We start from the raw sequence: 25,269 nt of genomic DNA, 5'->3' as shown, positions 1-25,269 counted from the left end.
GGAACACTCAAATTGCATCGAGATATAGTACATCGTCCTTCAGCCGACTTGTCTCCAAGGGTCTATTGCTGCCTCGGGCACCTCTCCTGTGAATCTAGATTTTCGAATCCGACGCAAAACTGATAGTAAATTGTAACGTTCAGTGCCTCCTAATGACGATGGAACGCACAAATTGCGTCGAGATTCAGTACATCGTCCTTCAGCCGACTTGTCTCCAAGGGTCTATTGCTGCCTCGGGCACCTTATGGTCGTTCTCCTGTGAGTCTAGGTTTTCGAATCTGACACAAAACTGATAGTTAATTATAACGTTCAGGGCCTCCTAATGACGATGGATCACTCAAATTGCGTCGAGATTCAATACATCGCCCTCCAGCCGATTTGACTCCAAGGGGGTATTGCTGCCTCGGGCACAATATGGTCCGTCTCCTGTGCGTCTAGATTTTCGAATCCGACGCGAAACTGATAGGTAAATGTAACGTTCAGGGCCTCCTAATGACGATGGAACACTAAAATTGCGTCGAGATTCAGTACATCGTCCTTCAGCCGACTTGTCTCCAAGGGTCTATTGCTGCCTCGGGCACCTTATGGTCGTTCTCCTGTGAGTCTAGGTTTTCGAATCTGACACAAAACTGATAGTTAATTATAACGTTCAGGGCCTCCTAATGACGATGGAACACTCAAATTGCGTCGAGACTCGTTACATCGACCTTCAGCTGAACTGTCTCCAAGGGTCTATAGCTGCCTCGGGCACCTTATGGTCGTTCTCCTGTGAGTCTCGATTTTCGAATCCGACGCAAAACTGATAGCTAATTGTAACAATCAGGACCTCCTAATGACGATGGAACTCTCCAAATGCGTCGAGATTCAATACATCGTCCTCCAGCCGACTGGTCTCCAAGGGGATATTGCTGCCTCGGGCACCGTATGGTCCGCCTCCTGTGAGTCTAGATTTTTGAATATGACGCAAAACTGATAGTTAATTGTAACGTTCAGGGACTCCTAATGACGATGGAACGCTCAAATTGCGTCGAGATTCAGTACATCGTCCTTCAGCCGACTTGTCTCCAAGGGTCTATTGCTGCCTCGGGCACCTTATGGTCGTTCTCCTGTGAGTCTAGGTTTTCGAATCTGACACAAAACTGATAGTTAATTTTAACGTTCAGGGCCTCCTAATGACGATGGAACACTCAAATTGCGTCGAGACTCTTTACATCGTCCTCCAGCCTACTTGTCTCCAAGGGGATATTGCTGCCTCAGGCACCATATAATCCGTCTCCCGTGAGTCTAGATTTTCGTATTCGACGCAAAACAGATGATTAATTGTAACGTTCACGGCCTCCTAATGACGTTGGAACACTCAAATTGCGTCGATATTCAATACATCGTCCTCCAGCCGACTTGTCTCCAAGGGTCTATTGATGCCTCGGGCACCTTAAGGTTGTTCTCCTGTGCGTTTAGATTTTCGAATCCGACGCGAATCTGATAGATAATTGTAACGTTCAGGGCCTCCTAATGACGATGGAACACTCAAAATGCGTCGAGATTCAATACATCGTCCTCCAGCCGATTTGACTCCTAGTGGGTATTGCTGCCTTGGGCACCTTATGGTCGTTCTCCTGTGTGTCTAGGTTTTCGAATCCGACGCAAAACTGATAGTTCATTTTAACGTTCAGGGCCTCCTAATGACGATGGAACACTCAAATTGCGTCGAGATTCGTTACATCGACATTCAGCCGAACTGTCTCCAAGGGTCTATAGCTGCCTCGGGCACCTTATGGTCGTTCTCCTGAGAGTCTAGATTTTCGAATCCGACGCATAACTGTTAGTTAATTGTAACAATCAGGGCCTCGTAATAACGATGGATCTCTCAAATTGCATCGAGATTCAATACATCGTCCTCCAGCCGACTTGTCTCCAAGGGGATAATGCTCCCTCGGGCTTCATAGGGTCCGTCTCCTGTGAGTCTAGATTTTCGAATCCGACGCGAAACTGATAGTTAATTGTAACGTTCAGGGCTTTTTAAAGACGTTGGAACACTCATATTGCGTCGAGATTCAATACAACGTCCTCCAGCCAACTTGTCTCCAAGGGGACATTGCTGCCTCGGGCACCTTTAGTCCGTCTCCTGTGAGTCTAGATTTTCGAATCCGACGCGAAACTGATAGTTAATTGTAACGTTCAGGGCCTCCTAATGACGATGGAGCACTCAAATTGCGTCAAGATTCAATACACCGTCCTCCAGCCGATTTGTTTCCAAGGGAGTATTGCTGCCTCGGGCACCATATGGTCCGTCTCCTGTGCGTCTAGATTTTCGAATCCGACGCGAAACTGATAGATAATTGTAACGTTCAGGGCCTCCTAATGACGATGGAACACTCAAATTGCATCGAGATATAGTACATCGTCCTTCAGCCGACTTGTCTCCAAGGGTCTATTGCTGCCTCGGGCACCTCTCCTGTGAATCTAGATTTTCGAATCCGACGCAAAACTGATAGTAAATTGTAACGTTCAGTGCCTCCTAATGACGATGGAACGCACAAATTGCGTCGTGATTCAATACATCGTGCTCCAGCCGACTAGTCTCCAAGGGGATATTGCTGCCACGGGGACCGTATGCTCCGCCTCCTGTGAGACTAGATTTTTGAATATGACGCAAAACTGATTGTTAATTGTAACGTTCAGGGCCTCCTAATGACGATGGAACGCTCAAATTGCGTCGAGATTCAATACATCGTCCTTCAACCGACTTGTCTCCAAAGGTCTATTGCTGCCTCGGGCACCTTATGGTCGTCCTCCTGTTAGTCTAGATTTTCGAATCCGACGCATACTGTTAGTTAATTGTAACGTTCAGGGCCTCCTAATGACGATGGAACACTCAAATTGCGTCGAGATTCAATACATCGTCCTCCAGCCGACTAGTCTCCAAGGGGATATTGCTGCCTCGGGCACCGTATGGTCCGTCTTCTGTGAATCTAGATTTTTGAATCCGACGCTAAACTGATAGTTAATTGTAACGTTCAGGGCCTTCCAATGACGATGGAACACTCAAATTGCGTCGATATTCAATACATCGTCCTCCAGCCGACTTGCCTCCAAGGGTCTATTGCTGCCTCGGGCACCTTAAGGTCGTTCTCCTGTAAGTCTAGATTGTCGAATCCGACGCAAAACTGATAGTTAATTGTAACGTCAGGGCCTCCTTATGACGATGGAACACTCAAATTGCGTCGAGATTCAGTACATCGTCCTCCAGCCTACTTGTCTCCAAGGGGATATTGCTGCCTCAGGCACCTTATGGTCCGTCTCCTGTGAGTCTAGATTTTCGAATCCGACGAGAAACTGATAGTTAATTGTAACGTTCAGGGCCTCCTAATGACGATGGAACACTCAAATTGCGTCGAGATTCAATGCATCGTCCTCCAGCCGTTTTGACTCCAAGGGGGTATTGCTGCCTCGGGCACCATATGATCCGTCTCCTGTGCGTCTAGATTTTCGAATCCGACGCGAAACTGATAGATAAATGTAACGTTCAGGGCCTCCTAATGACGATGGAACACTCAAATTGCGTCGAGATTCAATACATCGACCTCCAGCCGATTTGACTCCAAGGGGGTATTGCTGCCTCGGGCACCATATGGTCCGTCTCCTGTGCGTCTAGATTTTCGAATCCGACGCGAAACTGATAGGTAAATGTAACGTTTAGGGCCTCCTAATGACGATGGAACACTAAAATTGCGTCGAGATTCAGTACATCGTCCTTCAGCCGACTTGTCTCCAAGGGTCTATTGCTGTCTCGGGCACCCTATGGTCGTTCTCCTGTGAGTCTAGGTTTTCGAATCTGACACAAAACTGATAGTTAATTTTAACGTTCAGGGCCTCCTAATGACGATGGAACACTCAAATTGCGTCGAGATTCGTTACATCGACATTCAGCCGAACTGTCTCCAAGGGTCTATAGCTGCCTCGGGCACCTTATGGTCGTTCTCCTGTGAGTCTAGATTTTCGAATCCGACGCATAACTGTTAGTTAATTGTAACAATCAGGGCCTCGTAATAACGATGGATCTCTCAAATTGCCTCGAGATCCAATACATCGTCCTCCAGCCGACTTGTCTCCAAGGGGATAATGCTCCCTCGGGCTTCATAGGGTCCGTCTCCTGTGAGTCTAGATTTTCGAATCCAACGCGAAACTGATAGTTAATTGTAACGTTCAGGGCCTTTTAAAGACGTTGGAACACTCATATTGCGTCGAGATTCAATACAACGTCCTCCAGCCAACTTGTCTCCAAGGGGACATTGCTGCCTCGGGCACCTCTCCTGTGAATCTAGATTTTCGAATCCGACGCAAAACTGATAGTAAATTGTAACGTTCAGTGCCTCCTAATGACGATGGAACGCACAAATTGCGTCGTGATTCAATAAATCGTCCTCCAGCCGACTAGTCTCCAAGGGGATATTGCTGCCTCGGGCACCGTATGGTCCGCCTCCTGTGAGACTAGATTTTTGAATATGACGCAAAACTGATTGTTAATTGTAACGTTCAGGGCCTCCTAATGACGATGGAACGCTCAAATTGCGTCGAGATTCAATACATCGTCCTTCAACCGACTTGTCTCCAAAGGTCTATTGCTGCCTCGGGCACCTTATGGTCGTCCTCCTGTTAGTCTAGATTTTCGAATCCGACATATACTGTTAGTTAATTGTAACGTTCAGGGCCTCCTAATGACGGTGGAACACTCAAATTGCGTCGAGATTCAATACATCGTCCTCCAGCCGGCTAGTCTCCAAGGGGATATTGCTGCCTCGGGCACCGTATGGTCCGTCTTCTGTGAGTCTAGATTTTTGAATCCGACGCTAAACTGATAGTTAATTGTAACGTTCAGGGCCTACCAATGACGATGGAACACCCAAATTGCGTCGATATTCAATACATCGTCCTCCAGCCGACTTGCCTCCAAGGGTCTATTGCTGTCTCGGGCACCTAAGGTCGTTCTCCTGTAAGTCTAGATTGTCGAATCCGACGCAAAACTGATAGTTAATTGTAACGTCAGGGCCTCCTAATGACGATGGAACACTCAAATTGCGTCGAGATTCAATACAGCGTCCTCCAGCCTTCTTGTCTCCAAGGGGATATTGCTGCCTCGGGCACCTTATGGTCCGTCTCCTGTGAGTCTAGATTTTCGAATCCGACAAGAAACTGATAGTTAATTGTAACGTTCAGGGCCTCCTAATGACGATGGAACACTCAAATTGCGTCGAGATTCAATACATCGTCCTCCAGCCGATGTGACTCCAAGGGGGTATTGCTGCCTCGGGCACCATATGGTCCGTCTCCTGTGCGTCTAGATTTTCGAATCCGACGCGAAACTGATAGATAAATGTAACGTTCAGGGCCTCCTAATGACGATGGAACACTCAAATTGCGTCGAGATTCAATACATCGTCCTCCAGCCGATTTGACTCCAAGGGGGTATTGTTGCCTCGTTCACCATATGGTCCGTCACCTGTGCGTCTAGATTTTCGAATCCGACGCGAAACTGATAGATAAATGTAACGTTCAGGGCCTCCTAATGACGATGGAACACTCAAATTGCGTCGAGATTCCGTACATCGTCCTTCAGCCGATTTGTCTCCAAGGGTCTATTGCTGCCTCGGGCACCTTATGGTCGTTCTCCTGTGAGTCTAGATTTTCGAATCCGACGCAAAACTGATAGTTAATTGTAACGTTCAGGGCCTCCTAATGACGATGGAACACTTAAATTGCGTCGAGGATCGGTACATCGACCTTCAGCCGACTTGTCTCCAAGGGTCTATCGCTGCCTCGGGCGCCTTATGGTCGTTCTCCTGTGAGTCTCGATTTTCGAATCCGACGCCAAACTGATAGTTAATTGTAACAATCAGGGCCTCCTAAAGACGATGGAACTCTCCAAATGCGTCGAGATTCAATACATCGTCCTCCAGCCGACTTGTCTCCAAGGGGGTATAGCTGCCTCGGGCACCGTATGGTCCGCCTCCTGTGAGTCTAGATTTTTGAAACCGACGCAAAACTGATAGTTAATTGTAACGTTCAGGGCCTCCTAATGCTGATGGATCGCTCAAATTGCGTCGAGATTCAATACATCGTCCTTCAACCGAATTGTGTCAAAAGGTCTATTGCTGCCTCTTGCACCCTATAGTCGTCATCCTGTGAGTCTAGATTTTCGAATCCGACGGAAAACTGATAGTTAATTGTAACGTTCAGGGCCTCCTAATGACGATGGAACACTCAAATTGCGTCGAGATTCAATACATCGTCCTCCAGCCGACTTGTCTCCAAGGGGATATTGCTGCGTCGGGCACCGTATGGTCCGTCTCCTGTGAGTCTAGATTTTTGAATCCGACGCAAAACTGATAGTTAATTGTAACGTTCAGGGCCTCCTAATGACGATGGAACACTCACGTTGCGTCGATATTCAATACATCGTGCTCCAGCCGACTTGTCTCCAAGGGTCTATTGATGCCTCGGGCACCTTAAGGTTGTTCTCCTGTAAGTCTAGATTGTCGAATCCAACGCAAAACTGATAGTTAATTGTAACGTCAGGGCCTCCTAATGACGAAGGAACACTCAAAATGCGTCGAGATTCAATACATCTTCCTCCAGCCTACTTGTCTCCAAGGGGATATTGCTGCCTCGGGCACCTTATGGTCCGTCTCCTGTGAGTCTAGATTTTCGAATCCGACGAGAAACTGATAGTTAATTGTAACGTTCAGGGCCTTTTAAAGACGTTGGAACACTCATCGAGATTCAATACAACGTCCTCCAGCCAACTTGTCTCCAAGGGGACATTGCTGCCTCGGGCACCTTTATTCCGTCTCCTGTGAGTCTAGGTTTTCGAATCCGACGCGAAACTGATAGTTAATTGTAACGTTCAGGGCCTCCTAATGACGATGGAACACTCAAATTGCGTCAAGATTCAATACACCGTCCTCCAGCCGATATGTTTCCAAGGGAGTATTGCTGCCACGGGCACCATATGGTCCGTCTCCTGTGCGTCTAGATTTTCGAATCCGACGCGAAACTGATAGATAATTGTAACTTTCAGGGCCTCCTAATGACGATGAAACACTCAAATTGCGTCGAGATATAGTACATCGTCCTTCAGCCGACTTGTCTCCAAGGGTCTATTGCTGCCTCGGGCACCTCTCCTGTGAATCTAGATTTTCGAATCCGACGCAAAACTGATAGTAAATTGTAACGTTCAGTGCCTCCTAATGACGATGGAACGCACAAATTGCGTCGTGATTCAATAAATCGTCCTCCAGCCGACTAGTCTCCAAGGGGATATTGCTGCCTCGGGCACCGTATGGTCCGCCTCCTGTGAGACTAGATTTTTGAATATGACGCAAAACTGATTGTTAATTGTAACGTTCAGGGCCTCCTAATGACGATGGAACGCTCAAATTGCGTCGAGATTCAATACATCGTCCTTCAACCGACTTCTCTCCAAAGGTCTATTGCTGCCTCGGGCACCTTATGGTCGTCCTCCTGTTAGTCTAGATTTTCGAATCCGACGCATACTGTTAGTTCATTGTAACGTTCAGGGCCTCCTAATGACGATGGAACACTCAAATTGCGTCGAGATTCAATACATCGTCCTCCAGCCGACTAGTCTCCAAGGGGATATTGCTGCCTCGGGCACCGTATGGTCCGTCTTCTGTGAGTCTAGATTTTTGAGTCCGACGCTAAACTGATAGTTAATTGTAACGTTCAGGGCCTTCCAATGACGATGGAACACCCAAATTGCGTCGATATTCAATACATCGTCCTCCAGCCGACTTGCCTCCAAGGGTCTATTGCTGTCTCGGGCACCTTAAGGTCGTTCTCCTGTAAGTCTAGATTGTCGAATCCGACGCAAAACTGATAGTTAATTGTAACGTCAGGGCCTCCTAATGACGATGGAACACACAAATTGCGTCGAGATTCAATACTGCGTCCTCCAGCCTTCTTGTCTCCAAGGGGATATTGCTGCCTCGGGCACCTTATTGTCCGTCTCCTGTGAGTCTAGATTTTCGAATCCGACGAGAAACTGATAGTTAATTGTAACGTTCAGGGCCTCCTAATGACGATGGAACACTCAAATTGCGTCGAGATTCAATACATCGTCCTGCAGCCGATGTGACTCCAAGGGGGTATTGCTGCCTCGGGCACCATATGGTCCGTCTCCTGTGCGTCTAGATTTTCGAATCCGACGCGAAACTGATAGATAAATGTATCGTTCAGGGCCTCCTAATGACGATGGAACACTCAAATTGCGTCGAGATTCAATACATCGTCCTCCAGCCGATTTGACTCCAAGGGGGTATTGCTGCCTCGGGCACCATATGGTCCGTCACCTGTGCGTCTAGATTTTCGAATCCGACGCGAAACTGATAGATAAATGTAACGTTCAGGGCCTCCTAATGACGATGGAACACTCAAATTGCGTCGAGATTCCGTACATCGTCCTTCAGCCGATTTGTCTCCAAGGGTCTATTGCTGCCTCGGGCACCTTATGGTCGTTCTCCTGTGAGTCTAGATTTTCGAATCCGACGCAAAACTGATAGTTAATTGTAACGTTCAGGGCCTCCTAATGACGATGGAACACTTAAATTGCGTCGAGGATCGGTACATCGACCTTCAGCCGACTTGTCTCCAAGGGTCTATTGCTGCCTCGGGCGCCTTATGGTCGTTCTCCTGTGAGTCTCGATTTTCGAATCCGACGCCAAACTGATAGTTAATTGTAACAATCAGGGCCTCCTAAAGACGATGGAACTCTCCAAATGCGTCGATATTCAATACATCGTCCTTCAGCCGACTTGTCTCCAAGGGTCTATTGCTGCCTTGGGCACCTTATTGTCGTTCTCTGTGAGTCTAGGTTTTCGAATCCGACACAAAAGTGATAGTTAATTTTAACGTTCAGTGCCTCCGAATGACGATGGAACACTCAAATTGCGTCGAGATTCGTTACATCGACCTTCAGCCGAACTGTCTCCAAGGGTCTTTTAGCTGCATCGGGCACCTTATGGTCGTTCTCCTGTGAGTCTCGATTTTCGAATCCGACGCAAAACTGATAGTTAATCGTAACAATCAGGGCCTCCTAAGGTCGACGGAACTCTCCAAATGCGTCGAGATTCAATACATCGACCTCCAGCCGACTTGTCTCCAAGCGGATATTGCTGGCTCGGGCACCGTATGGTCCGCATCCTGTGAGTCTAGATATTTGAATCCGACGCAAAACTGATAGTTAATTGTAACGTTCAGGGCCTCCTAATGACGATGGAACACTCAAATTGCGTCGAGATTCAATACATCGTCCTTCAACCGACTTGTCTCCAAAGGTCTATTGCTGCCTCTTGCACCTTATAGTCGTCATCCTGTGAGTCTAGATTTTCGAATCCGACGCAAAACTGATAGTTAATTGTTACGTTCAGGGCCTCCTAATGACGATGGAACACTCAAATTGCGTCTAGATTCAATACATCGTCCTCCAGCCGACTAGTCTCCAAGGGGACATTGCTGCCTCGGGCACCTTTATTCCGTCTCCTGTGAGTCTAGATTTTCGAATCCGACGCGAAACTGATAGTTAATTGTAACGTTCAGGGCCTCCTAATGACGATGGAACACTCAAATTGCGTCAAGATTCAATACACCGTCCTCCAGCCGATATGTTTCCAAGGGAGTATTGCTGCCACGGGCACCATATGGTCCGTCTCCTGTGCGTCTAGATTTTCGAATCCGACGCGAAACTGATAGATAATTGTAACTTTCAGGGCCTCCTAATGACGATGAAACACTCAAATTGCGTCGAGATATAGTACATCGTCCTTCAGCCGACTTGTCTCCAAGGGTCTATTGCTGCCTCGGGCACCTCTCCTGTGAATCTAGATTTTCGAATCCGACGCAAAACTGATAGTAAATTGTAACGTTCAGTGCCTCCTAATGACGATGGAACGCACAAATTGCGTCGTGATTCAATAAATCGTCCTCCAGCCGACTAGTCTCCAAGGGGATATTGCTGCCTCGGGCACCGTATGGTCCGCCTCCTGTGAGACTAGATTTTTGAATATGACGCAAAACTGATTGTTAATTGTAACGTTCAGGGCCTCCTAATGACGATGGAACGCTCAAATTGCGTCGAGATTCAATACATCGTCCTTCAACCGACTTCACTCCAAAGGTCTATTGCTGCCTCGGGCACCTTATGGTCGTCCTCCTGTTAGTCTAGATTTTCGAATCCGACGCATACTGTTAGTTCATTGTAACGTTCAGGGCCTCCTAATGACGATGGAACACTCAAATTGCGTCGAGATTCAATACATCGTCCTCCAGCCGACTAGTCTCCAAGGGGATATTGCTGCCTCGGGCACCGTATGGTCCGTCTTCTGTGAGTCTAGATTTTTGAGTCCGACGCTAAACTGATAGTTAATTGTAACGTTCAGGGCCTTCCAATGACGATGGAACACCCAAATTGCGTCGATATTCAATACATCGTCCTCCAGCCGACTTGCCTCCAAGGGTCTATTGCTGTCTCGGGCACCTTAAGGTCGTTCTCCTGTAAGTCTAGATTGTCGAATCCGACGCAAAACTGATAGTTAATTGTAACGTCAGGGCCTCCTAATGACGATGGAACACACAAATTGCGTCGAGATTCAATACAGCGTCCTCCAGCCTTCTTGTCTCCAAGGGGATATTGCTGCCTCGGGCACCTTATTGTCCGTCTCCTGTGAGTCTAGATTTTCGAATCCGACGAGAAACTGATAGTTAATTGTAACGTTCAGGGCCTCCTAATGACGATGGAACACTCAAATTGCGTCGAGATTCAATACATCGTCCTGCAGCCGATGTGACTCCAAGGGGGTATTGCTGCCTCGGGCACCATATGGTCCGTCTCCTGTGCGTCTAGATTTTCGAATCCGACGCGAAACCGATAGATAAATGTATCGTTCAGGGCCTCCTAATGACGATGGAACACTCAAATTGCGTCGAGATTCAATACATCGTCCTCCAGCCCATTTGACTCCAAGGTGGTATTGCTGCCTCGGGCACCATATGGTCCGTCACCTGTGCGTCTAGATTTTCGAATCCGACGCGAAACTGATAGATAAATGTAACGTTCAGGGCCTCCTAATGACGATGGAACACTCAAATTGCGTCGAGATTCCGTACATCGTCCTTCAGCCGATTTGTCTCCAAGGGTCTATTGCTGCCTCGGGCACCTTATGGTCGTTCTCCTGTGAGTCTAGATTTTCGAATCCGACGCAAAACTGATAGTTAATTGTAACGTTCAGGGCCTCCTAATGACGATGGAACACTTAAATTGCGTCGAGGATCGGTACATCGACCTTCAGCCGACTTGTCTCCAAGGGTCTATTGCTGCCTCGGGCGCCTTATGGTCGTTCTCCTGTGAGTCTCGATTTTCGAATCCGACGCCAAACTGATAGTTAATTGTAACAATCAGGGCCTCCTAAAGACGATGGAACTCTCCAAATGCGTCGATATTCAATACATCGTCCTTCAGCCGACTTGTCTCCAAGGGTCTATTGCTGCCTTGGGCACCTTATTGTCGTTCTCTGTGAGTCTAGGTTTTCGAATCCGACACAAAAGTGATAGTTAATTTTAACGTTCAGTGCCTCCGAATGACGATGGAACACTCAAATTGCGTCGAGATTCGTTACATCGACCTTCAGCCGAACTGTCTCCAAGGGTCTTTTAGCTGCATCGGGCACCTTATGGTCGTTCTCCTGTGAGTCTCGATTTTCGAATCCGACGCAAAACTGATAGTTAATCGTAACAATCAGGGCCTCCTAAGGTCGACGGAACTCTCCAAATGCGTCGAGATTCAATACATCGACCTCCAGCCGACTTGTCTCCAAGCGGATATTGCTGGCTCGGGCACCGTATGGTCCGCATCCTGTGAGTCTAGATATTTGAATCCGACGCAAAACTGATAGTTAATTGTAACGTTCAGGGCCTCCTAATGACGATGGAACACTCAAATTGCGTCGAGATTCAATACATCGTCCTTCAACCGACTTGTCTCCAAAGGTCTATTGCTGCCTCTTGCACCTTATAGTCGTCATCCTGTGAGTCTAGATTTTCGAATCCGACGCAAAACTGATAGTTAATTGTTACGTTCAGGGCCTCCTAATGACGATGGAACACTCAAATTGCGTCGAGATTCAATACATCGTCCTCCAGCCGACTAGTCTCCAAGGGGATATTGCTGCCTCGGGCACTGTATGGTCCGTCACCTGTGAGTCTAGATTTTTGAATCCGACGCAAAACGGATAGTTAATTGTAACGTTCAGGGCCTCCTAATAACGATGGAACACTCAAATTGCGTCGAGATTCAATACATCGTCCTCCAGCCGACTAGTCTGCAATGGTTTATTGCTGCATCAGGCACCTTAAGGTTGTTCTCCTGTAAGTCTAGATTGTCGAATCCGACTCAAAACTGTTAGTTAATTGTAACGTCAGGGCCTCCTAATGACGAAGGAACACTCAAAATGCGTCGAGATTCAATACATCGTTCCCCAGCCTACTTGTCTCCAAGGGGATATTGCTGCCTCGGGCACCTTATGGTCCGTCTCCTGTGCGTCTAGATTTTCGAATCCGACGCGAAACTGTTAGATAAATGTAACGTTCAGGGCCTCCTAATGACGATGGAACACTCTAATTGCGTCGAGATTCAGTACATCGTCCTTCAGCCGACTTGTCTCCAAGGGTCTATTGCTGCCTCGGGCACATTATGGTCGTTCTCCTGTGAGTCTAGGTTTTCGAATCCGACACAAAACTGATAGTTATCTTTAACGTTCAGTGCCTCCGAATGACGATGGAACACTCAAATTGCGTCGAGATTCGTTACATCGACCTTCAGCCAAACTGTCTCCAAGGGTCTATTAGCTGCATCGGGCACCTTATGGTCGTTCTACTGTGAGTCTAGATTTTCGAATCCGACGCATAACTGTTAGTTAATTGTAACAATCAGGGCCTCGTAATGACGATGGATCTCTCAAATTGCGTCGAGATTCAATACATCGTCCTCCAGCCGACTTGTCTCCAAGCGGATATTGCTGCCTCGGGCACCTTATGGTCCGCCTCCTGTGAGTCTAGATTTTTGAACCCGACGCAAAACTGATAGTTAATTGTAACGTTCAGGGCCTCCTAATGACGATGGAAGACTCAAATAGCGGCGAGATTCAATACATCGTCCTTCAACCGACTTGTCTCCAAGGGTCTATTGCTGCCTCTCTCACCTTATAGTCGTCATCCTGTGAGTCTAGATTTTCGAATCTGACGCAAAACCGATAGTTAATTGCAACGTTCAGAGCCCCCTAATGACGATGGAACACTCAAATTGCGTCGATATTCAATATATCGTCCTCCAGCCGACTTGTCTCCAAGGGTCTATTGATGCCTCGGGCACCTTAAGGTTGTTCTCCTGTAAGTCTAGATTGTCGAATCCGACTCAAAACTGTTAGTTAATTGTAACGTCAGGGCCTCCTAATGACCAAGGAACACTCAAAATGCGTCGAGATTCAATATAATCGTCCTCCAGCCTACTTGTATCCAAGGGGATATTGTTGCCTCGGGCACCTTATGGTCCGTCTCCTGCGAGTGTAGATTTTCGAATCCGCGAGAAACTGATAGTTAATTGTAACGTTCAGGGCCTGACAATGACGATGGAACACTCAAATTGGGTCGAGATTCAATACATCGTCCTCCAGCCGATTTGACTCCAAGGGGGTATTGCTGCCTTGGGCACCATATGGTCCGTCTCCTGTGCGTCTAGATTTTCGAATCCGACGCAAACTGATAGATAAATGTAACGTTCAGGGCCTCCTAATGACGATGGATCTCTCAAATTGCGTCGAGATTCAATACATCGTCCTCCAGCCGACTTGTCTCCAAGGGGATAATGCTCCCGCGGGCTCCATAGGTTCCGTCTCCTGTGAGTCTAGATTTTCGAATCCGACGCGAAACTGATAGTTATTTGTAACGTTCAGGGCCTCCTAATGACGATGGAACACTCAAATTGCGTCAAGATTCGATACATCATCCTCCAGCCGATTTGTCTCCAAGGGAGAATTGCTGCCTCGGGCACCATATGGTCCGTCTCCTGTGCGTCTAGATTTTCGAATCCGACGCGAAACTAATAGATAATTGTACCGTTCAGGGCCTCCTAATGACGATGGAACACTCAAATTGCGTCGAGATTTAGTACATCGTCCTTCAGCCGACTTGTCTCCAAGGGTCTATTGCTGCCTCGGGCACCTCTCCTGTAAGACTAGATTTTCGAATCCGACGCAAAACTGATAGTTAATTGTAACGTTCAGGGCCTCCTAATGACGATGGAACACTCAAATTGCGTCGAGGATCGTTACATCGACCATCAGCCGACTTGTCTCCAAGGGTCTATTGCTGCCTCGGGCACCTTATGGTCGTTCTCCTGTGGGTCTCGATTTTCGAATCCGACGCAAAACTTATAGTTAATTGTAACAATCAGGGCCTCCTAATGACGATGGAACTCTCCAAATGCGTCGAGATAGAATACATCGTCCTCCAGCCGACTTGTCTCCAAGGGGATATTGCTGCCTCGGGCACCACTCCTGTAAGACTAGATTTTCGAATCCGACGCAAAACTGATAGTTAATTGTAACGTTCAGGGCCTCCTAATGACGATGGAACACTCAAATTGCGTCGGGGATCGTTACATCGACCTTCAGCCGACTTGTCTCCAAGGGGATATTGCTGCCTCGGGCACCGTATGGTCCGTCTTCTGTGAGTCTAGATTTTTGAATCCGACGCAAAACTGATAGTTAATTGTAACGTTCAGGGCCTCCTAATGACGATGGAACACTCAAATTGCGTCGACATTCAATACATCGTCCTCCAGCCGACTTGTCTCCAAGGGTCTATTGCTGCCTTTGGCACGTTAAGGTCGTTCTCCTGTAAGTCTATATTGTCGAATCCGACGCAAAACTGATAGTTAATTGTAACGTCAGGGCCTCCTAATGACGATGGAACACTCAAATTGCGTCGAGATTCAATACATCGTCCTCCAGCCTACTTGTCTCCAATGGGATATTGCAGCCTCGGGCACCTTATGGTCCGTCTCCTGTGAGCCTAGATTTTCGAATCCGACGAGAAACTGATAGTTAATTGTAACGTTCAGGGGCTCCTAATGACGATGGAACACTCAAATTGCGTCGAGATTCAATACATCGTCCTCCAGCCGATTTGACTCCAAGGGTCTATTGCTGCCTCGGGCACCTTATGGTCGTTCTCCTGTGAGTCTAGGTTTTCAAATCCGACGCAAAACTGATAGTTAATTTTAACGTTCAGGGCCTCCTAATGACGATGGATCACTTAAATTGCGTCGAGATTCGTTACATCGACCTTCAGCCGAACTGTCCCCAAGGGTCTATGGCTGCCTCGGGCACCTTATGGTCGTTCTCCTGTGAGTCTAGATTTTCGAATCCGATGCATACCTGTTAGTTAATTGTAACAATCAGGGCCTCGTAATGACGATGGAACTCTCAAATTGCGTAGAGATTCAATACATCGGCCTCCAGCCGACTAGTCTAAGAGGGGATAATGCTCCCTCGGGCTCCTTAGGTTCCGTCTCCTGTGAGTCTAGATTTTCGAATCCGACGCGAAACTGATAGTTAATTGTAACGTTCAGGGCCTTTTAATGACGATGGAACACTCATATTGCGTCGAGATTCAATACATCGTCCTCCAGCCGACTTGTCTCCGAGGGGATATTGCTGCCTCGGGCACCTTTAGTCCGTCTCCTGTGAGTCTAGATTTTCGAATCCGACGCGAAACTGATAGTTAATTGTAACGTTCAGGGCCTCCTAATGACGATGGAACACTCAAATTGCGTCAAGATTCAATACATCGTCCTCCAGCCGATTTGTCTCCAAGGGATTATTGCTGCCTCGGGCACCATATGGTCCGTCTCCTGTAAGTCTCGATTTTCAAATCCGACGGAAAACTGATAGTTAATTGTAACAATCAGGGCCTCCTAATGACGATGGAACACTCCAAATGCGTCGAGATTTAAGACATCGTCCTCCAGCCGACTTGTCTCCAAGGGGATATTGCTGCCTCGGGCACCGTATGGTCCGCCTCCTGTGAGTCTAGATTTTTGAATCCGACGCAAAACTGATAGTTAATTGTAACTTTCAGGGCCTCCTAATGACGATGGAACGCTCAAATTGCGTCGAGATTCAATACATCGTCCTTTAACCGACTTGTCTCCAAATGTCTACTGCTGCCTCGGGCACCTTATGGTCGTCCTCCTGTGAGTCTAGATTTTCGAATCCGACGCATACCGTTAATTAATTGTAACGTTCAGGGCCTCCTAATGACGATGGAACACTCAAATTGCGTCGAGATTCAATACATCGTCCTCCAGCCGTCTAGTCTCCAAGGGGATATTGCTGCCTCGGGCACCGTATGGTCCGTCTTCTGTGAGTCTAGATTTTTGAATCCGACGCAAAACTGATAGTTAATTGTAACGTACAGGGCCCCCTAATGACGATGGAACACTCAAATTGCGTCGATAATCAATACATCGTCTTCCAGCTGACTTGTCTCCAAGGGTCTATTGCTCCCTCCGGCACCTTAAGTTCGTTCTCCTGTAAGTCTAGATTGTCGAATCCGACGCAAAACTGATAGTTAATTGTAACAATCAGGGCCTCCTAATGACGATGGAACTCTCCAAATGCGTCGAGATTGAATACATCGTCCTCCAGCCGACTTGTCTCCAAGGGGATATTTCTGCCTCGGGCACCGTATGGTCCGCCTCCTGTGAGTCTAGATTTTTGAATCCGACGCAAAACTGATAGTTACTTGTAACGTTCAGGGCCTCCTAATGACGATGGAACGCTCAAATTGCGTCGAGATTCAATACATCGTCCTTCAACCGACTTGTCTCCAAAGGTCTATTGCTGCCTCGGGCACCTTATGGTCGTCCTCCTGTGAGTCTAGATTTTCGAAGCCGACGCATACTGTTAGTTAATTGTAACGTTCAAGGCCTCCTAATGACGATGGAACACTCAAATTGCGTCGAGATTCAATACATCGTCCTCCAGCCGACTAGTCACCAAGGGGATATTGCTGCCTCGGGCACCGTATGGTCCGTCTTCTGTGAGTTTAGATTTTTGAATCCGTCGCAAAACTGATAGTTAATTGTAACGTTCAGGGCCTCCTAATGACGATGGAACACTCAAATTGCGTCGATATTCAATACATCGTCCTCCAGCCGACTTGTCTCCAAGGGTCTATTGCTGCCTCGGGCACGTTAAGGTCGTTCTCCTGTAAGTCTATATTGTCGAATCCGACGCAAAACTGATAGTTAATTGTAACGTCAGGGCCTCCTAATGACGATGGAACACTCAAATTGCGTCGAGATTCAATACATCGTCCTCCAGCCTACTTGTCTCCAATGGGATATTGCAGCCTCGGGCACCTTATGGTCCGTCTCCTGTGAGCCTAGATTTTCGAATCCGACGAGAAACTGATAGTTAATTTTAACGTTCAGGGCCTCCTAATGACGATGGAACACTTAAATTGCGTCGAGATTCGTTACATCGACCTTCAGCCGAACTGTCCCCAAGGGTCTATTGCTGCCTCGGGCACCTTATGGTCGTTCTCCTGTGAGTCTAGATTTTCGAATCCGATGCATACCTGTTAGTTAATTGTAACAATCAGGGCCTCGTAATGACGATGGAACTCTCAAATTGCGTCGAGATTCAATACATCGTCCTCCAGCCGACTAGTCTAAGAGGGGATAATGCTCCCTCGGGCTCCTTAGGTTCCGTCTCCTGTGAGTCTAGATTTTCGAATCCGACGCGAAACTGATAGTTAATTGTAACGTTCAGGGCCTTTTAATGACGATGGAACACTCATATTGCGTCGAGATTCAATACATCGTCCTCCAGCCGACTTGTCTCCAAGGGGATATTGCTGCCTCGGGCACCGTATGGTCCGCCTCCTGTGAGTCTAGATTTTTGAATCCGACGCAAAACTGATAGTTAATTGTAACTTTCAGGGCCTCCTAATGACGATGGAACGCTCAAATTGCGTCGAGATTCAATACATCGTCCTTTAACCGACTTGTCTCCAAATGTCTACTGCTGCCTCGGGCACCTTATGGTCGTCCTCCTGTGAGTCTAGATTTTCGAATCCGACGCATACCGTTAGTTAATTGTAACGTTCAGGGCCTCCTAATGACGATGGAACACTCAAATTGCGTCGAGATTCAATACATCGTCCTCCAGCCGTCTAGTCTCCAAGGGGATATTGCTGCCTCGGGCACCGTATGGTCCGTCTTCTGTGAGTCTAGATTTTTGAATCCGACGCAAAACTGATAGTTAATTGTAACGAACAGGGCCCCCTAATGACGATGGAACACTCAAATTGCGTCGATAATCAATACATCGTCCTCCAGCTGACTTGTCTCCAAGGGTCTATTGCTCCCTCCGGCACCTTAAGGTCGTTCTCCTGTAAGTCTAGATTGTCGAATCCGACGCAAAACTGATAGTTAATTGTAACGTCAGGGCCTCCTAATGACGATGGAACACTCAAATTGCGTCGACATTCAATACATCGTCCTCCAGCCTACTTGTCTCCAAGGGGATATTGCTGCCTCGGGCACCTTATGGTCCGTCTCCTGTGAGTCTAGATTTTCGAATCCGACGAGAAACTGATAGTTAATTGTAACGTTCAGGGCCTCCTAATGACGATGGAACACTCAAATTGCGTCGAGATTCAATACATCGTCCTCCAGCCGATTTGACTCCAAGGGGTATTGCTGCCTCAGGCACCATATGGTCCGTCTCCTGTGCGCCTAGATTTTCGAATCCGACGCGAAACTGATAGATAAATGTAACGTTCAGGGCCTCCGAATGACGATGGAACACTCACATTGCGTCGAGATTCAGTACATCGTCCTTCAGCCGACTTGTCTCCAAGGGTCTATTGCTGCCTCGGGCACCTTATGGTCGTTTTCCTGTGAGTCTAGGTTTTCGAATCCGACGCAAAACTGATAGTTAATTTTAACGTTCAGGGCCTCCTAATGACGATGGAACACTTAAATTGCGTCGAGATTCGTTACATCGACCTTCAGCCGAACTCTCCCCAAGGGTCTATGGCTGCCTCGGGCACCTTATGGTCGTTCTCCTGTGAGTCTAGATTTTCGAATCCGATGCATAACTGTTAGTTAATTGTAACAATCAGGGCCTCGTAATGACGATGGGACTCTCAATTTGCGTCGAGATTCAATACATCGTCCTCCAGCCGACTTGTCTCCAAGGGGATAATGCTCCCTCGGTCCGCCCCAGTAGTTGAGTGGTCAGCGTGACGGATTGCCGTCCTCTGGGCCCGGGTTCGATTCCCGGCTGGGTCGGAGATTTGCTCCGCTCAGGGACATAGTGTTGTGTTGTGTTCATCATCATTTCATCCCCATCCGGCGTGCAGGTCGCCCAATATGGCGCCGAATGTAATAAGACCTGCGATATGGCGGCCGGACCTGCCCCGCGAGGGGCCTCCCGGCCAATGACGCCAAACGCTCATTTCCATTTCCATCTCCATGCTCCCTCGGTCTCCATAGGGTCCGTCTCCTGTGAGTCTAGGTTTTCGAATCCGACGCGAAACTGATAGATAGGGCCTCCTTATGACCATGGAACACTCATATTGCGTCGAGATTCAGTACATCGTCCTTCAGCCGACTTGTCTCCAAGGGTCTATTGCTGCCTCGGGCACCTTACGGTCGTTCTCCTGTGAGTTTAAATTTTCAAATCCGACGCAAAACTGATGGTTAATTGTAACAATCTGGGCCTCCTAATGACGATGGAACTCTCAAATTGCATCGAGATTCAATACATCGGCCTCCAGCCGACTTGTCTCGGGCACCACAAGGTCCGTCTCCTGTGAGTCTAGATTTTCGAATCCGACGCGAAACTGATAGTTAATTGTAACGTTCAGGGCCTCCTAATGACGATTTAACACTCAAATTGCGTCGAGGATCATTACATCGACCTTCAGCCGACTTGTATCCAAGGGTCTATTGCTGCCTCGGGCACCTTATGGTCGTTCTCCTGTGAGTCTCGATTTTCGAATCCGACGCAAAACTGATAGTTAATTGTAACAATAAGGGCCTCCTAATGACGATGGAACTCTCCAAATGCGTCGAGATTCAATACATCGTCCTCCAGCCGACTTGTCTCCAAGGGGATATTGCTGCCTCGGGCACCTTATGGTCGTTCTCCTGTGAGTCTAGATTTTGGAATCCGACGCATACTGTTAGGTAATTTTAACGGTCAGGGCCTCCTAATGACGATGGAACACTCAAATTGCGTCGACATTCAATACATCGTCCTCCAGCCTACTTGTCTCCAAGGGGATATTGCTGCCTCGGGCACCTTATGGTCCGTCTCCTGTGAGTCTAGATTTTCGAATCCGACGAGAAACTGATAGTTAATTGTAACGTTCAGGGCCTCCGAATGACGGTGGAACACTCAAATTGCGTCGAGATTCAGTACATCGTCCTTCAGCCGACTTGTCTCCAAGGGTCTAATGCTGCCTCGGGCACCTTATGGTCGTTCTCCTGTGAGTCTAGGTTTTTGAATCCGACGCAAAACTGATAGTTACTTTTAACGTTCAGGGCCTCCTAATGACGATGGAACACTTAAATTGCGTCGAGATTCGTTACATCGACCTTCAGCCGAACTGTCCCCGACGGTCTATAGCTGCCTCGGGCACCTTATGGTCGTTCTCCTGTGAGTCTAGATTTTCGAATCCGATGCGTAATTGTTAGTTAATTGTAACAATCAGGGCCTCGTAATGACGATGGAACTCTCAATTTGCGTCGAGATTCAATGCATCGTCCTTCAGCCGACTTGTCTCCAAGGGGATAATGCTCCCTCGGTCTCCATAGGGTCCGTCTCCTGTGAGTCTAGATTTTCGAATCCGACGCGAAACTGATAGATAGGGCCTCCATATGACTATGGAACACTCATATTGCGTCGAGATTCAGTACATCGTCCTTCAGCCGAATTGTCTCCAAGGGTCTGTTGCTGCCTCGGGCACCTTATGGTCGTTCTCCTGTGAGTTTAAATTTTCGAATCCGACGCAAAACTGATGGTTAATTGTAACAATCGGGGCCTCCTAATGACGATTGAACTCTCAAACTGCGTCGCGATTCAATACATCGGCCTCCAGCCGACTTGTCTCGGGTACCACAAGGTCCGTCTCCTGTGAGTCTAGATTTTCGAATCCGACGCGAAACTGATAGTTAATTGTAACGTTTAGGGCCTCCTAATGACGATGGAGCACTCAAATTGCGTCGAGATTTAATACATCGTCCATCAGCCGACTTGTCTCCAAAGGTCTATTGCTGCCTCGGGCACCTTATGATCGATCTCCTGTGCGTCTAGATTTTCGACTCCGCCGCGAAACTGATAGATAGGACCTCCTTATGACGATGGAACACTCATATTGCGTCGAGATTCAGTACATCGTCCTACAGCCGACTTGTCTCCAAGGGTCTATTGCTGCCTCGGGCACCTTATGGTAGTTCTCCTGTGAGTCTAGATTTTCGAATCCGACGCGAAACTGATAGTTAATTGTAACGTTCAGGGCCTCCTAATGACGATGGAACACTCAAATTGCGTCGAGGATCGTTACATCGACCTTCAGCCGACTTGTCTCCAAGGGTCTATTGCTGCCTCGGGCACCTTGTGGTCGTTCTCCTGTGAGTCTCTATTTTCGAATCCGACGCAAAACTAATAGTTAATTGTAACGTTCAGGGCCTCCTAATGACGATGGAACACTCAAATTGCGTCGATATTCAATACATCGTCCTCCAGCCGACTTGTCTCCAAGGGTCTATCGCTGGCTCGGGCACCTTAAGGTCGTTCTCCTTTAAGTCTAGATTGTCGAATCCGACGCAAAACTGATAGTTAATTGTAACGTCAGGGCCTCCTAATGACGATGGAACATTCAAATTGCGTCGAGATTCAATACATCGTCCTCCAGCCTACTTGTCTCCAAGGGGATATTGCTGCCTCGGGCACCTTATGGTCCGTCTCCTGTGAGTCTAGATTTTCGAATCCGACGAGAAACTGATAGTTAATTTAACGTTCAGTGCCTCCTAATGACGATGGAACACTCAAATTGCGTTGAGATTCTATACATCGTCCTACAGCCGATTTGACTCCAAGGGGGTATTGCTGCCTCGGGCACCATATGGTCCGTCTCCTGTGCGTCTAGATTTTAGAATCCGACGCGAAACTGATAGATAAATGTAACGCTCAGGGCCTCCTAATGACGATGGAACACTCAAATTACGTTGAGATTCAGTACATCGTCCTTCAGTCGACTTGTCTAAAAGGGTCTATTGCTGCCTCGGGCACCTTATGGTCGTTCTCCTGTGAGTCTAGGTTTTCGAATCCGACGCAAAACTGATAGTTAGTTTTAACGTTCAGGGCCTCCTAATGACGATGGAAGACTTAAATTGCGTCGAGATTCGTTACATTGACCTTCAGCCGAACTGTCCCCAAGGGTCTATGGCTGCCTCGGGCACCTTATGGTCGTTCTCCTGTGTGTATAGATTTTCGAATCCGAAGCATAACTGTTATGTAAATTGTAACAATCAGGGTCGCGTAATGACGATGGAACTCTCAATTTGCGTCGAGATTCAATACATCGTCCTCCAGCCGACTTGTCTCCAAGGGGATATTGCTGCCTCGGGCACCATAGGGTCCGTCTCCTGTGAGTCTAGATTCTCGAATCCGACGCGAAACTGATAGATAGGGCCTCCTTATGACGATGGAACACTCATATTGCGTCGAGATTCGGTACATCGTCCTTCAGCCGACTTGTCTCCAAGGGTCTATTGCTGCCTCGGGCACCCTATGGTCGTTCTCCTGTGAGTTTATATTTTCGAATCCGACTTAAAACTGATAGTCAATTGTAACAATCTGGGCCTCCTAATGACGATGGAACACTCATATTGCGTCGAGATTCAATACATCGGCCTCCAGCCGACTTGTCTCGGGCACCACAAAGTCCGTCTCCTGTGATTCTAGATTTTCGAATCCGACGCGAAACTGAGAGTTAATTGTAACGTTCATGGCCTCCTAATGACGATGGATTCCTCAAATTGCGTCGAGATCCAATACATAGTCCATCAGCCGACTTGTCACCAAAGATCTATTGCTGCCTCGGACTCCTTATGGTCGTTCTCCTGTAAGTCTAGATTCTCGAATCCGAAGCAAAACTGATAGTTAATTGTAACGTCAGGGCCTTCTAATGACGATGGACACTCAAATTGCGTCGAGACTCAATACATCGTCCTCCAGCCGACAAGTCTCCAAGGGGATATTGCTGCCTCGGGCACCGTATGGTCCGTCTCCTGTGAGTCTAGATTTTTGAATCCAACGCAAAACTGATTGTTAATCGAAACGTTCAGGGTCTCCAAATGACGATGGAACACTCAAATTGCGTCGAGACTCAATACATCGACCTCCAGCCTACTTGTCTCAAAGGGGATATTGCTTCCTCGGGCACCTTATGGTGCGTCTCCTGTGAGTCTAGATTTTAGAATCCGACGCGAAACTGATAGTTAATTGTAACTTTCAGGGCCTCCTAATGACGATGGAACACTCAAATTGCGTCGAGATAAAATACATCGACCTTCAGCCGACCTGTCTCCAAGGGTCTATTGCTGCCTCGGGCACCTTATGGTCTTTCTCCTATGAGTCTAGATTTTCGAATCCGACGCAAAACTGATAGTTAATTGTAACAATTAAGGCCTCCTAATGACGATGGAACTCTCAAATTGCGTCGAGATTCAATGCTTCGGCCTCCAGCCGACTTGTCTCCAAGGGGATAATGCTGCCTCGGGCACCACATGGTCCGTCTCCTGTGAGTCTAGATTTTCGAATCCGACGCGAAACTGATAGTTAATTGTAACGTTCAGGGCCTCCTAATGACGTTGGAACACTCAAATTGCGTCGATATTCAATACATCGTCCTCCAGCCGACTTGTCTCCAAGGGTGAATTGCTGCCTCAGGCACCTTATGGTCCGTCTCCCGTGAGTCTAGATTTTCGAATCCGACGCGAAACTGACAGTTAATTGTAACGCTCAGGGCCTCTTAATGGCGATGGAACACTCAAATTGCGTCGAGATTCAAGACATCGTCAACCAGCCGATTTGCCTCCAAGGGGGTATTGCTGCCTCGGGCACCATATGGTCCGTCTCCTGTACGTCTAGATTTTCGAATCCGACGCGAAACTGATAGATAATTGTAACCTTCAGTGTCTCCTAATGATGATGGAGCACTCATATTGCGTCGAGATTCAGTACATCGTCATTCAGCCGACTTGTCTCCAAGGGTCTATTGCTGCCTCGGGCACCGGATGGTCCGACTCCTGCGAGTGTAGATTTTTGAATCCGGCGCAAAACTGATAGTTAAGTGTAAAGTTCAGGGCCTCCTAATGACGATGGAACACTCAAACTGCGTCGAGATTCAATACATCGTCCTACAGCCGAATTGTATCCAAGGGGGTATTGTGCCTCGGGCACCAAATGGTCCGTCTCCTGTGAGTCTAGGTTTTGGAATCCGACGCAAAACTGATAGTTAATTGTAACGTTCAGGGCCTCCTAATGACGATGGAACACTCAAATTGCGTCGATATTCAATACATCGTCCTCCAACCGACTTGTCTCCAAGGGTCTATTGCTGCCTCGGGCACCTTATGGTCGCTCTCCTGTAAGTCTAGATTGTCGAATCCGACGCAAAACTGATAGTTAATTGTAATGTTCAGGGCCTCCTATTGACGATGGAACAATCGAATTGCGTCGAGATTCGTTACATCGACCTTCAGCCGACCTGTCTCCAAGGGTCTATTGCTGCCTTGGGCACCTTGTGGTCGTTCTCCTGTGAGTCTAGATTTTCGAATCCGACGCAAAACTGATTGTTAATTGTAACGTTCAGGGCTTCCTAATGACGATGGAACACTCAACTTGCATCGAGATTCAATACATCGTCCTCCAGCCGACTAGTCTCCAAGGGGGTATTGCTGCCTCGGGCAACATATGGTCCGTCTCCTGTGCGTCTAGATTTTCGAATCCGATGCGAAACTGATAGATAATTGTAACGTTCAGGGCCTCCTAATGACGATGGAACACTCAAATTGCGTCGAGATTCTGTACATCGTCCTTCAGCCGACTTGTCTCC

The sequence above is a fragment of the Schistocerca americana genome, chromosome 5 (genome assembly GCF_021461395.2).
Source record: "Schistocerca americana isolate TAMUIC-IGC-003095 chromosome 5, iqSchAmer2.1, whole genome shotgun sequence".
Taxonomy (NCBI): domain Eukaryota; kingdom Metazoa; phylum Arthropoda; class Insecta; order Orthoptera; family Acrididae; genus Schistocerca; species Schistocerca americana.
The sequence above is the reverse complement of the archived record's forward strand: the minus strand, read 5'-3'. Positions refer to the sequence as shown.